A 9,806-nucleotide genomic window follows, 5' to 3' on the forward strand; every position below is an offset into this window, starting at 1 on the left:
CCATGGGCGGAGCCACCCCAAAGGCTGGGGTGGGGTTCAGCAGATTTTAAATTTTTTTTTTCGGTATTAGTAGTAATATATATATATATATATATATATATGTGTGTGTGTGTGTGTGTGTAATTGTTTAGGCCCAAAAATGATCATTAGCTCAGATTAAATTTTTATTTAGCCCAAGATTTGTTCAATCTAGGGGTGCAATCGAGTCGAGCCGATCATCATACTACTCGAGCTCGAGCTCGACTCATATTTGACTACTCGAACTCGAGCTCGATCGAGTAATTAATTTTGTACTCGAGCTCGAGCTCGACTATAGTTCGAGTTACTCGAGCTCGAAAAAAATAAATTTATATATATATAATATATGAATAAATAAATAAAATATTATATATATATATTAAATTATATTATATATATGATCGAGTAGCTCGCGAGCTACTCGATCACATACATTGAAAGCTCGAGCTTGAGCTCGATGTATGTTCGATCTACTCGAGCTCGAGTCGAGTTTTGACCGAGCTACTCGCGAGCTACTCACGAGTAGCTCGGCTCGTTTGCACCCCTAATCAATCTCATTTTTTAAAATATATTTATGTAGATTTGGTCGAGCTTATTTTCAGAAATATATTTGTGATCTTTCATTTAAAAAATTGGTTTTGAAAGAAAATAAAAGCAGATGAAGCACATCCCCTTCTTCACGTAATATTTCTATTTAGGTTACTTCTCATTCCCTCCAAAATTTCAAATTTTAACTGGATTTGTGTGTTTCTTTATTTTTTTTTAACCGCTTGATTTCATTTATGTGTGCCCTAGTGGGTTTCTTAAAATAATTGTGAAGTGACTTTCTGATAATTTTTTAAATTATTTTGTTTAGTTTCTATAATTTTTTATGAAAATTTTGGATTTCTCTTATTGAAAAATGTAAATAATATGTGTTTTTTGAGTGATTCTTTTGTATGGTTTATAAATATTACAAGTGATTCACTTGTATGGTTTTTGAGTGATTCACTTGTATGGTTTATAAATATGAAAATAGAAATTTTTGGATTTTAAAGTTCATTCACTTCTTTTATCAGAAATGAGGTGTTTTTTGAGTGACTCTCGTGTAATTTTTTTTATGAATGTGTTTTATTACTTGTAAAATATATATACATTTTTTACGTCATTGTTATAAAGATATATATTTAGCTATATAAGGATAAAATTTATATATTATATATGAAAAACTTATATTTTCTTACAACTATCGAGATTTTTCGAATTTAGCTCATGTGAAATATTATATCTTAAGTATTTATATTTTTTTCATGTCAGAATGTCATTTTATAGTTACCATTAAACGTTTTGCAAGTGATTATTGATTATAAATTAGTGTTATATTATATTTAAATTTTAAATATTTATTTTACATCATTTAATTTTTTTAACGGGATCAATCAACCCAGGGTTAAATTTTTTTCTGGCTATGTCTTGGAGTGTGGAGCTATTGTTGAGAGAGAGAGAGAGAGTGTGTGTGTGTGTGTGTTGCACAATATATAACAATCACCTCCTTCGTAAGACTGGTAAAAAGTGTGTCGCGAGGCTGATGTGAGGTTTAAAAAATTGGAAAAATATATTTTTTTGTCCATTAACTTGTACATGTTTTGGTTTTGGTCCATTAACATTTCAAAATTTGGTTTTGGTACACTAAATATTAAATTTCAGTTATTTTGGTCCAACAGCATACGTGTCAGCTAGACATTGGCACACGTCAGCATTTTCCAGGTGACGTGTGCCAATGTCTAGCTGACACGTATGCTGTCAGACCAAAATCACTGAAAATTAAAAGTTAGTGTATTGATAAGTGCATTTTGTATGCATTATTTTATGTTATTTTTATGTTTATTTTTTATACATTCGTATCATCTCATTGTGTTTTTATGTGTTTTATGTGATTTATTGCATATGTGTGCATTTCACTCTCCGGGTTAATTTTGTAGGAAAATGGATTTTTGAAAGAATGAATTACGGAGCAGCAATGGTCAAAAATTTATTTTTAACCATAAGAAACACCAAATCCGATCTTTACTGTTAAAATAAAGTTCAAGATGTTTTGAAATTTCTGTCCAAATTTCAGCTCCATCCGACGGTTAGATCTCAAGATATGAATTTTTCAAAAACACTGCGCGAGCTGGACACAAGCTAAAGCGCCCAAGCGCCTAAATCTAAGCGCTCCAATGCCCGACGTCTTTTTTTTCCAAGAAATTTTGATGTCGAGAAGCGCCCCAGCGCCTAAAGAGAAGCGCTCCAGCGCTGCCTGTACGAGAAACCAATAGAAGTTTTGGGAATTAAAAATCTTAACTTTTCGGGATTTATTTCGTGGGCTTTCAAAGACATATAAATAGGAGAGTTGAGATCAGATTAAGGGGTTCCAATCGCACGACATCAGAGAGAGGTGGCTACAGGCTCCAAGCTTGGGAGAAGATTTCTACACTTTTTCTTCTTCTGTTCTTTTTTATTTTTATTTATTGAATTATAATTTCAACTATTGAGTAGTTTTTCTTCAATCAAAACGGCGTGATTGAGCCGAACAAATTCATGTAGAAAACTTGGATATTTATTTGTGAGTTTTCAGGCTTGATTTTATTTTATTGATTGTTAGATCCATATTTATCTTGTGGATAGTCTGATCAATTGTTTGCTTGCACGTTAATCGGTTTCAATTCGATAGAGGAGGGATTGATTTTGATCACTTTAATAATCAACACAAGGTAAAACCGACTAGAAATAGAATTCGATTTTAGTGTGCGGTTTTAGGTGAAAACTGAATTTTTACAAATATTTAATGCACTCAAATTTGATTAGAATTACGAAAAATTAATCCGTCAATATTTAAGTAGGTTTGATTGTTCTAGAAATAGACCTTTGAAAAAGTTAGGAGAATTCCCGTACTTTAAGATTAAATCTGAATCTCGAATCGACTACATGTTACATGATTTTTTCGGTACCTACATGTGTCTTGATTGTTTCGTTTTAATTAAATTTTTCTTTCAACTATTTTAATTCTTATTTCTTAAGCAGTTTTTATTTTAAATTCTTATTTTATTTAAATCAAATTGATTTTTATGATTTTGTCTAGATTAAGTAAAATAATTAATTCTTGAGAATTGACAACAGTCCATGTGGGATCAATACTTAGACTCTCTGTTCACTTACTATTACTTGACCTAGTGCACTTACTAGTAAATACCGAATTAAGCGGTCAAGTTTTTGGCATCGTTGCCGGGGACTGTTTAGTTAATATTAGGATAGATTATTTGCTTGAGACTAGACATTTTTTTTTCTATCTTTTCGTTCCTTTGCTTAATTTTTAATTTTAATTTTATTCTCTTTTGCTTGTGAGGTTCTTGGAGATGGATCATCGACGGGTATTCACAAGTTTTGGCCAACAATACTCGGAGCCATTCTATGTTATTTGGGAGAGATTCAATTATTTGGCAGATAGATTTTGGTACCATGATTTTTCAAACTATACGCTAACTCAGATTTTTTATGGTGGTTTGGATGCGCCAACAATACATTTGGTAGATTATGGAGCTTTGGTCACTGGCAGCCACTTGTTTCAAAGAGATTACGATAGTGCTATGCACTTGTTAAATAATATGGCAGATTTCGAATACCATTGGCATTGTGATCCTTCATTGCAGGGTTGGAGTCACCAATATCCTCCAGATATCAACTCTAAAAATTTTGTGAATCAACCACCTGAGCATCAAGAAGAGTGTATAAGGCGTTCGGAAGATTATGTGGCTCAGTTGGAGAACATTGTGCGAAAACAAGCAGAGATAAATAAGTTCTTGGAAAGCCGCATCAACTTTTTGAGTTTCTTAGATGAGCGGATTGAGTGTTTTATAGAACCACTTTCTAAAATCTGTCCATAGAATGAAGTAATTGCGCCAAATCATGAAGAAATAGTTTTAGAAGAATTTTTAATTGAAGATGAGTCAAACGTGACAGTGGAGGAGGAAGAATATACAAGGTGACAGATTTGACCTCATCAATGATCTTTACATGCACACCATTAGAAGATCCTTTCTTGCCATTGTAAGGCCTGGGATTAATTAATATTAATCCGAATTTATTTAATTTTAATCCGCGTATATTTAATTTGGAAATATTTAGAGTTTTGATTTAAATTCTAATATTCTTAAATTATTTTAAATTGAAATTGAAGTAGAATGAAGGCCGAGGACTGAATTGCAAATTATGATGTTGCCAGGGGTTAAATTGCAAATATTTATGAAGCTATCCGAATTACTATTATTAGATAGCATGTGATACGTGTAATATGTTAGAGGAAATCAGAATTTCTGAAGCAGAGTCGTTCTTCTTCATTTTGCCATTTGAAGTTATGAATTTGATTTGTCATAACTTTGGCTACGGTTGTCCGATTTCGATTCCGTAAATTGTTCTGGAATCCTTACGATGAGGGCTTCGATCTCGTGTAAGTTTTATGATGTTTTATATGGGTTTCAAAATCAGTTATTGAGCAGAGATCAGATTTTATGTTCTTGTTATATTCTTAACATGCTATCGATTGTATATGCGCTACCAGATCGAAGTTGGATGGTTGAATGTTTTGGTTATGACTTCTAGCATGTATATCGATGCGTATAGCTGCTGATATGATGTTTTGTTACTGAGTTTTATAAGATATATGCTGATATATGAATTTGAGTTACAAGTTTCGAAGTCGGGGTTTACGTCGATTACCGATTTTGAGTCGCTACGTTGTTTAATCAAGTTTTGGAACTGTTTTGATTGCCGATTTCTGAGTTTAAGGTGTTGTTGAGATGTTATGAATGTTATGGTATTTTTCTTATTCAGTTTCAGTTAAGTTTGAAGGCTAAACGACACAAGACGCCGACTTGAACTAACGAAAAAAGAGTTGAGGTTTGAAATGCGATTGATTGATGAATTCTTGATGGTTTTGACTCATTTCTGAAATGATAGATTGATATGGAGTTTGATATATGTATTTTGATTATATCTTACAGATTTGAAGAGTTCAGAACCTTAATAAAAGAAGGTATAATGACGACATCGCGAAGTAGGGACTTTGAAACTCAAGAATGACTAACCTTGCGTTGGCCCGCATAAACCACATACTTGTTTATGTTTTTGATTTGATTGTGGTGTTGTCGATCCATCTCAGGTAGTGGATCTTTATATTCGAGTTGATATGATGCTATATTGAATTGATTCTATGCCAAGGTTGCGGTTAACCTTATTTTCGAGTCGTTTACGAACTCGTTAGATGGATATCCATGTCAAGATCAGTTATGAATCTTGATGGCTTTGAAGTTATGTGAATCAATTCGTATGTAAAGCGTTTACGTACTCTATTTGTTGAGTCGAGTTTAAATAGATTCAAGATGATTTATTTAACGCTTTCTATATGTTGGTTATACTGAGAATTGTATCTCACCGGAGTTTATCCGGCTGTTGTCTTGTTTTGTATGTGTGCATGACAACAGAAGGGGCAGGAGCTAGTCATCGACATCATTGATAGCTGGGAGAGAGTCTAGCACGTAAGGACTCGGGTTGTAGATGATGTCTTGAACTTTAGAAGCATGAAACTTTGGTCTAGTTTGTTTGGATTACATGTATAAAGTTTGAGATAATTGTTGTCGTTTACCGATCTTTAGCGACTTGTGGATGTAATAAAATGCATGTATAAATGCTTGTGACTTTGTTTATATGTATATGCATGTTTTGGAATTGATATATCATGTATTGGACCATGTTTGTTGATTTAGAATGGAAGGAATCGAGTTTGACAGCAAAACTAGTTCTGCAGTTTTTTTGGAATTTGGAGGCCGCTCGATCCGCAGAAGTTGACGGATCGAGCGAGGCTTGTAATTTTGCAAACAAAGGATTTTAGTTTTTGGCTTGCTCGATCCGCAGAAGTTGACGGATCGAGCGATGCCAAATTATATTTCCATCCGAGTGCTGAGCAATTGTGCTCGCTCGATCGGGTGTTTTTCACCAGATCGAGCGAGACACTGAATTTTTAAATTTTTTTTTTTTTTTTACTTGGCTCTTGCTTTATTCAATTGATGTTTAATGAATGTTATTTGTTTAGTAATTGCCCTAAATGAGATTAGCAACCCGAGGTCCCCACAACAGGTGGTATCAGAGCCTTAAGTTTCTCGGACTAGGAATAGATGAGCGGGGTAGATCGAGTCGTCTATTCTGATTTATTTAATATTGAAGCCTGTTTATTATTTGAAATGATTTACAGCTTTAAGAATTGCATGTTATCTATTTATTTGATGTGATTGGAAGCATGTCTTGATTGTCACTGAATCAGAACTCGATCTTTTGAGAAGTCATTGTGTGCTTATCAGAGGAGGGACTGAAACAGAATTGTGTTATGATGTAATGATGACTTGTACACTAATCTGTTTGATTATCAGATATGCCTCCCCGACCAGCACCGAGAGTTAGACAGACGTTGGCTACGAATCAGCCTGAACAGACGAATGCTGCACAGGTCCTAGTGACAGTGTCTGAACATGGACAGGGTAGTACTTCTACTGATGAGTTCAGTGATGCTAATCCGATGGAGAAACTTCTGAAATGATTCCAATCATTCAAACCACCAAAGTTGCAAGGAACTGAGAATGCTATAGAGTGCGAGAACTGGTTGGAAGATATTGAGCAGTTATTCGAGTCTATTGATTATACAGATGATCGTCGTGTGAGACTGGTAATTCATCAACTGCATGGTCTTACCAAGAGTTGGTGGATAACGACGAAGAGAGCATTGGAAAACCAAGGTACTGTTATTACCTGGTCTGTATTTTGAACTGCTTTCTATCAGCGTTTCTTTCCTGTGTCTTATCGCAAGGATAAAGGAGCAGAGTTTGCAAGTCTACTACAGGGACAGTTAAATATCGAGTAATATATTGCAAAGTTCACTAGCTTGTTGAAGTTTGCTCCACATATTGCTGTTAGTGATGAAGCTCAAGCCGATCAATTCATCAATGGCTTGAACCCTGATGTGTTTACACTTGTGAATTCGGGAAGACCAAATACCTTTGCCGATGCTCTGAATCGAGAAAAGGGTGCGGAAGCAGGGATATTGAAACAACGAGGAGCACAGTTTGTGTCACAGCCAGTGAGACAGTCCCAAGAACAGCCACAGATTCCACCGCCACCTCGATTTGAAGCTGGAGGTAGTAGTAGTGGAAAGAAAAGTTTCTTCAAGGGCAAGAGCAAACAATTCAAGAGATCTGGTGGTAGTAGCTCTTCAAGTTCAGGTAGCTCCCGACAGTCTAGAGCTGGACAGAGGTCTAATGTGTATTGCACCAAGTGTGGTGGTCTCCATACCAATGAACAATGCCGAGGTGTATTTTGAAGCTGCCACATTTGCAACAAGATGGGACACTTTGCGAGGGTATGTCCACAACTAGGATCTGAGGGTGCACAGGGTACTGGATCATCGAGACCGGTGGGTCAATCTGCATCTTCTGTTCATTCATTTCAACCACAACCAGCAGTACAGAGTAGAGCAGGAGGAAGAGGAGGTCAGTCAGTGAATCAACCTCTGAGGCAACAAGCACGAGTGTTTGCATTGACAGAAGAGCAAGCACAAGCAGCACCGGACGATGTGATTGCAGGTAAATATTTTATTTCTGGTTATCCTGCCTATGTCTTATTCGATACTGGTGCGTCACATACCTTCATATCTGAACAATTTGTTACGTTGTATTCATTGCCTGTTGAGTCATTAACTACTGTAGTGTCTAAATCTTCACCGTTGGGAAAAGGTATAGTATCAGTGAAGTCTGTTAAAAATTGTGTACTATAGTACGAAGGTAATGAAGTTGAGCTTGACTGTATCGTTCTTGGTTTATCTGATTTTGACTGTATAATCGGTATCGATATGCTAACCAAGTACAGAGTAACAGTTGACTGCTTTCAGAAGATTGTGAAGTTCAGACCTGATATGACTGATGAATGGAAATTCTATGGTAAGGGATCATGTAGCGACCCTACCCGGATCCGCTAGCTAATCAGAGTTAAGAGCATAATTAAACATGCATTAAATAAATCGCTGCGAAAGACTTAAATAAAAACAGACCGGCAGAATACAACCGGTTAAATAAATTCGATTATACAACCCAATCGAATAAATAAACCCTAAAGACAAAACCTACAGCTAATCCTGCTGTCTTCACTGGTCACTGGCTACTCCAAGCTCCTGGTGCTCAATCCTGCACCTACACCTGCCCCATCGAATGGGGTGTCCAGATACACATAAAAGACTGGACGTGAGCTCTAAGCTCAATACGAAAGCACTGGGTAAAACATACAAATATGATGCATGCAAATGATAGGATATCCATATCTGGGATAACTGTATATAACTGCTCAGTAATGGCGCCTAGGACATGAGTGGTAAAACCCAGGAAGCAAAACCTGTCGACACTGCTCATTCCTATAGGACGTGGACTGTGTCCCCAGATGCTAATCACTCATGACCCGTCAGTCACTGAGTGCTAGACATCAACCGTCCAGACAGGGCTGAGCGGCCCTACATGGTTCATCTCACAAGATGGACAGACACAATATGATATGCACATGCTGCATAATAAATGACATACAAAATGCAACATATAAGCATGCAAAACCCGCTAGCAATCTCAGTCTGTACTTGCGTACCTTACTACAGGCAGTTCCTAGCAGTCCCACTCTAGGTTCCAAGCCTATATTAGCTCTACAATGCAAATACCCATGCATCAATATTTAAGCTCTAAAAGTCTTAACTAAGCTAGTGCATACTCCTAAATAATTTAAGGAGACCATAGCTATACCTGCGTTCGTCGTCAGCCCACTGATGACAATTGCCTCAAAACTAGGCCACAGCTCCGCCTCGACGCCTGGATCGCTATGCCACTTCCGGATTCCCAATAGGATGCCTAGAACTCCCTAGATCTGAGTTAGAAGGCTTAGGAATCAGAGAGAAGAGAGGGAAAGGTGCACTTTGAAATGAAATCTCGGCCCCCTATTTATAGACGGAGTTCGGAGCCTCCGAACCCAGTTCAGAACGTTTGAACACGATCGGATCCTCCGATCCCATCTTCGGAGCATCTGATTGCCCCAATATTACGTCAGCCATGACGTCACCTTGCTGACGTAAGCGATGACTTGTGCCCTGGTCCCGATCGGAATGTCCGATCTTACCGACAGAGCCTCCGATCGACTTCGGAGCTTCCGATCTTGAGTTCGGATCCTCCGATCCAGTTCGGAGCCTCCTGACTTGGTTCGGAGCTTCCGAACCCTCCTGACCTTCGGGACCTTCCCGGCTATTTTGAGTGTCCTGAATCCATTTCTGGACTCCGTTAACTCTTTTGGAGTTTCCCTAATCATGTTTTACTTAATTTAAACATGATTACATGATTAATATACTCATTAATCGCTAATTCTGGATACGGGTCACTACATTCTCCCCCCCTTAAAAGATTTCGTCCTCGAAATCTAAGGTAAAACCTCGAGAACGTACAAGAAACCCTTGTTCGAGTGTCTGGTCGAAATATTCTCCGACACACTCAGACTCCCGTCGAATTCTCTGCAAGCTTCATTAATGCTGAACCGCATTAACATTTTCCCAACTAAAAATTACTGCGCTACTGGTCGACAATCGAACTTCCCTTACGCTAGCGTATCGTAACACTGATACCTCTTTCCCTCGGACCACGATCTTCCTGACCACGAAGGATACAATACCCGCTTGATCAAGTTTATCGTCTCAAAGGAAA

This window comes from Henckelia pumila, chromosome 1 (assembly GCF_033568475.1).
Source record: "Henckelia pumila isolate YLH828 chromosome 1, ASM3356847v2, whole genome shotgun sequence".
Classification (NCBI taxonomy): Eukaryota; Viridiplantae; Streptophyta; class Magnoliopsida; order Lamiales; family Gesneriaceae; genus Henckelia; species Henckelia pumila.